Below are 6,420 nucleotides of genomic sequence, written 5' to 3' on the forward strand. Positions count from 1 at the left end.
TGTAAACTATTCCAAAGTCTGGGGAAAAGTCTCTATGTCGGGAAAGTCCCTGGGGAGGACAAGGAGTCATTGGCATCTACTATCCCTGAATGCGACAGTCTGGCTCTACTTGGCTTCCCTACTTTCTGTTCATCTTTACACTTGTGAGCAAGTGCTCATTTACATGTAACTATATCATCTCTTGATGCCCCAATTTTTTTTTAAAACCATTGCCCAGTGCTATAGACCTCATGTTTCCCCTCAAAATTCACAGATTGAAACCTAACCCCCAAAACAATGGTATTTGGAGGTGAGGTCTTTGGGAGGTGATTTTGGTCATGAGAGTGAAGCCCTCATGTATGGAATTAGTACCCTTAGAAAAGAGACTTCAGAGAGTTCCCTCAACCTTTCCTCCACATGGTACACAGTGAGAAGAAGACCATCTTTGAACCAGGAAGCAGGCCCGCACCAGACACTGAATCTGTTAGTGCCTTGATCTTGGACTTCCTGGCCTCCAGAACTGAGAAAAAGTAATTTCTGGGTTTATAAGCCACCCAGACTATACTATTCTGTTATAGCAGCCTGAATGGATGAAGAGACCTTTAAAATGTTGTACCTGCTATCTTTTGAATGTTCCAAATTTCATATATGTATATATTTATAATTATATCTCTATTTATTTTTACATAGACATTATTTTTTAGAGCAGTTTTGGGTTCACAGCAAAACTGAGTAGACAGTAGGAAGAATTCACATGTACCTCTCCCCTACACATGCATAGCATCCCGACTATCAATAGCCTGCACCAGAGTCTTACATTCTCTACAGTGATGAACCTACATTGACACATCGTTATTACCAAAAGTCCATAGGTTAGCTTAGGGTTGGCTCACTCTTTGGGTTGTACATTCTTTGGGTTTTGACAAATGTATAACGACATGCTTCCCTGGTGGCTCAGTGGTAAAGAATCCACCTGCCAAGCAGGAGATGCAAGTTCGATCCCTGGGTTGAGAAGACCTCCTGGAGAAGGAAATAGCAACCCATTCCAGTATTCTTGCCTGGGAAATCCCATGGATAGAGGGGCCTGGCAAGCTACAGTCCATGGGGTCACAAAGAGTCAAACACGACTGACTACACAACAACAACAACAAGAATCCACCATTATAGTTTCATATAGAACAGTTTCACTACTCTAAACCAAATTATATTTTAAAGCAAATGGAGTTGGACACATCTAAGGAAATATTCTGGGGTTGACCATATCTTTCACTGTACCAGCCAGGTAGATAAATATTTGAAACTCCAAATGTGTGTTTCTACAAACTCACCATTTTGGAGTTCCTCAGTCATGGATCTACCCCTGAGTCTTTAATCATTAACTTTCACATTTTCAGGGTACCATCTTCTACATGTAGACAGTTTATGAACCAAGGTCACTTTGCTGTGGCAGATGAAATGCTCTTGAGGCAAAGTATAGAGTGGGATATCTGTTCTGAATGCAGAGCGTGCCTGGTAATCCCCAATGTGAGAACGCACTGATGCTTAGGTTTGCATTCGGGCTGGATTTCTTTGACCTAGAGCTCTAATCCTGGATGTCCAGCACTTTAGGAGGATGAAGACTCCTTAATCCCTGTCTTCAGACTCTTACCCTCAACAAACCCCTCCAGGCAGAACACAGACGATTTAGCCAGTGCTAATTCTGTCTCAACTGATTAGGGCAATAGTAGTAAGACATGAACTCCGTGAACTAAAGCCCTTGCCGAATCAGCAGATATTGACTTGAGTACTCCTACCACTGACAATGCTTGCCTGTGCACAGCAACCAAGTGCCAATTTCATTACATTTCTTTACATGGCTTTACTCTGACCATTTGTTAAAGTCAGTACAATTTAAGTTTGGCCAACCCTAAATCTGAACAAGCAAGGAGATCCAACCAGTCCATCCTAAAGAAAATCAGTACTGAATAATCATTGGAAGGACTGATGCTGAAGCTGAAACTCCAATATTTTGGCCACCTGACGCAAAGAGCTGACTCATTTGAAAAAAACTCTGATGCTGGGAAAAATTGAAGGTGGGAGGAGAAGGGGATGGCAGAGGGTGAGATGGTTGGATGGCATCACCGACTCAATGGACAAGAGTTTGAGTAAACTCTGGGAGTTGGTGATGGACAGGGAGGCCTGGCGTGCTGCAGTCCATGGGGTCGCAAAGAGTCAGACACGAATGAGTGACAACTGAAACTGAGAATTTGAACAATTATATATAGAATACTTGTTGCATGTCTGATGCATGAATCCTGGAATTATACTCATTAAGATAAATTAAATTTTAAATAACTGCTATAGTAGGTAAGTTTTTACATTTGAAAGGTGATCAGTAGAATTAAATATTTCTACAATTCTGAGAAAAATAAATACAAACTAAAACTAGAGGGAGATACTCTTAGAGGTCTTTTGTTCAAGTTAACAAACAATCCTTGGTAGCTTCATAAATTTACTATTCTAGGTGTCCTATATTAATGTGAGTTCTAAAAAGCATGTTAAGGTTAAAGTGTAATTCACATGTCCTTAAATATATTTTCAGTATTTTAAAGTAATAAACGGGAGATCTTTTTTTTTTTAATTAAGAAGGCCAAGAGAGCTGCCCCAAAGCACTTCATGATCAAATACTTTTAGCAGAAAACCTAGCTGTGGGAAGAGAGATCATAGCAACTTTTCATTGATATAGTTAGAAGTGTAACTGTATTCATTGATATAGTTAGAAGTATAGTTAGAAATAGAAATGAAGAGTGTTTTTATAACCAATAGGAAAAATTTTTTAAGTAATTATTTAATTCTTGTTTAATTGTATAAAATAAAAATAATTGTATTGATATTCAAAATACATTTGTTAATTGAAATAAAGTTTAAGCTAAAACTAGATGGATAATTGGCATAAAATATTTGACTGTTTCTATAGATGTATAGAACAATCTTTTGGACTCTGTGGGAGAGGGAGGGGGGGTATGATTTGGGAGAATGGCATTGAAACATGTATAATATCATATAAGAAACGAATCGCCAGTCCAGGTTTGATGTAGGATACAGGATGCTTGGGGCTGGTGCACTGGGATGACCCAGAGGGATGGTATGGGGAGGGAGGAGGGAGGGGGGTTCAGGATTGGGAACACGTGTACACCCGTGGTGGATTCATGTTGATGTATGGCAAAACCAATACAATACTGTAAAGTAATTAGCCTCTAATTAAAATAAATAATTTTTTTTAAAAAGAACAAAAATAAAATAAAATTAAAAAATTAAAAAAAAATTTGACTGTTTCTAAATGTAGATACATATGTTTCCTGAGAAGATTACATGGGAATTCTGAAATTATCCAAGCAGTTATCTGAAGTAGAAGAAATACATTTAAAATATCTTCAACCCAAGCATGCAGCATGCTCATTGATAACAGGATGAATGACATTGCTCCATAAAATCTGAGCAGCTGATGATGTCACCTTCAGCCCCCACCCTACATCTTCCCCAAAGCTCTGCCCAGTCCTGGAGATTTCATCTTGGTGGGTGCTCGGATTCTGAGTTTATGCCCCTGTGGGGCTCCCTGTCTACTCCCTTAGCTTTTCTCTCCCATCTGCTCTGCACTGATTCAGAATGCAGTCCACTTCCCTTAGTATCTACACAAAAACACTCATGCAAGGTAACATGTGTGTGTTGCTGACTTTACCAAGGTCTTGGCCAACTTGGGAGAGGATGTGTCAAAAACAACTTAAAACTGAACATTAGACTTCTCCATTGTGAAACATTCCTTTGGGCAATTTTGACAATGCAAATCTGGCTTCTTGGTCAGCTCTGAGCCTTTTGTCATGAACTTTTGACTCTGGTCTCTTCATATCTTCCTCCTCTCCTCATCTTTGCTGAGGATAGGGGAGAATTTTAGAGATTTCTCTTCCACTGGTTTGATTTACACTGCTAACATCTTCCTTTAGAAGGCAATAGGTTTAATTTTGATTTTAAAAAACCATAAGCACTTTCTCTGTTAAGTGAGTTAACACTATAGTGGCAAGTAGTACTGACAACAAAATAGTTCATACTGAGGCAGCTGGCAGTGGCCCTGAAGGATATTTCTCTTTTCCTGAGGGCATAGACTTTAGCACTCGTCTAAATGCATCACATCACAGCACTTCCCTAGAAAGAGTCGTTGAAAGACAGATGGCTTGGGCGCGCTATCCTCACCTTCTATTTCTTTTCACTGTGGAAGCTCATTGTCATCAGATCCATCCATGGCTTCTTGAATTGAAATGTTTTAGGGCTATTTTAAGTGTTATAATGAACAGGGGTAAATTTTTTTCATCATTAAGCATGTATAAATTATGTAATGTCTTTTCTTCTTGAAATCCACATAATTTAAGTGCTACTATAGTTTATATGGGGAAGAGGGATGGTGGCTCAGATGATAAAGCATCTGTCTGCAATGCAGGAGACCCGGGTTAGATCCCTGGCTTGGGAAGATCCCCTGGAGAAGGAAATGGCAGCCCACTCCAGTATTCTTGCCTGGAAAATCCCATGGACGGCAGAGCCTGGTAGGCTACCGTCCACGGGGTCGCAAAGAGTCGGACACGACTGAACTACTTCACTTTCTATAGTTTATATACATCAGTTCGTTTTCTTCAAAAGATTGTGAAGCAAACCCCACTCTATGTAAATTTGTACATACAGTGAAATTCTAGCAGTTCTCATATAATTGAACTGAATTTTAGATATTTTAGTTAGATCTTTTAAAAGAGTTAAGAAATATTAACATAAGAGATTTTTTTAATGATTATCACTGATTGTTCCTCAATTATTTTTTTCCCCCAAATTTTCAACTCTGTCATTTCATGGTCCATACATCATGACAGTTTTTTGTATATAGTTATCTGCAGTAATGGGAGGTCATTAAAGTAAGAATGGGGAGTAAGCATATAGCAGTAACACACAGAAGCAGGTACTTAATCTACTAAAGATGATAAAACACTTAACAATAAATTTACATGCAACTTTGAAGTGACTTTGTTTCAGATAATCTTCCTTTTACTTTTACTTAAACAAAAACAAACTAAACCAGAGCAATATCTATTTATTTGGCAGGAGCAGTATAGCAACTTTACTCTTTAGTAACTTGAGCCAAATAAGAATTTTTTAGCTAAACATACTGTTAATAATGAAACCAATAAAATGTATAGATAAATCTAAGTACTTCTTTATAAAAAATTATTTTTCCCAAGCGTATCGTGTTTTACAGTATACCCAATGATTCGAGGAGGAATGTTGTTGATAGTTTTTATACAAAAATAACCCAAGAATATTTCCTTATGTTTTCATTTTTCATTAGACCAACATAGAACTGGTAGTCCTTTTAAGATAAAGTTGATCATTTATTTTTACAGGCAAACCTTTTTTCTGAAAGTACCCAGCCTCAGTTTGGACTGATCAGTGTGTCGACCTGTGTACTTACATCCACCGAGAAGATGTCTTGGTTTAGACATTGCTCATGGAAGAAACTTCGAGAGACTGTCTGTCTTTCAGTTGCAGAAGCTTCTCTGACTGCAGGCTGAAAAACACATCTAACAAGGGTGTCAGGCTGCTCAATTAATTCACCTTCCTTTAAATACAAACTCAACTAAGTTGATTAGTCCTATTTCATGACAGAAACGCTGCCCTCTATATCCTCTACAGATAGGAGAAAAGACGTTAAGCCCCGGGAAAATGCACAATAGTGTACATAAACCTGTCTCAGAGTTTAGCCTTTACTTTAATCCTTCTTTAGCCTTTAAGATGCTTTGTGGGCATTCAGTTAATGCTACTTTTCAATTTGACACAAAAGTAAAATACTATGCGAATAAATAATAAGCTTTTCTTTGATGGCAGCAGCAATGCTTTATATCATCAACAGGTTTTGAGTGGAAAAGTTTCTTCTGCAAGTAAGGAAAATAAAGTACTTTCCACAGACCTGCAAAATTAAACAAAAGATGGCAGCGTCTTCAAGGAAGAAGCTTCTAGAACTGACAATTGTACTTTAATTCTTATAGACAGTGAAAAAATCTTTCATAGTCCGTGCGAGAGCTGCAATCTATAGAAAGAGAAAATATGGAATTTTGAAATAGACCTGCTCTTTTATTACAGAAACAGCTGAAGTCTTGAAAAAGAATATCCTTATTTTACCATTTCTTACAATTTTACCAGTGGACAGTACAAAATAAGAATTCAGTATGAAAAAATTAAAGTTGTGTTACACATAATGCTTTAGGCTTCTAGTGTGAAGATAATTTGCTGCTTTGTTGACACACATTTTTAGCATTGGATACTGAGGTCATTATAAAAAATTCCAAATGGGATGTATTGATTTCATTTTAGGGTGATTGTTTATGAAACAGTGTTCAACAGCCGGGACTTAAAATGACCAGCAGA

Source organism: Bubalus bubalis, chromosome 1, assembly GCF_019923935.1.
Source record: "Bubalus bubalis isolate 160015118507 breed Murrah chromosome 1, NDDB_SH_1, whole genome shotgun sequence".
NCBI classification, from domain to species: domain Eukaryota; kingdom Metazoa; phylum Chordata; class Mammalia; order Artiodactyla; family Bovidae; genus Bubalus; species Bubalus bubalis.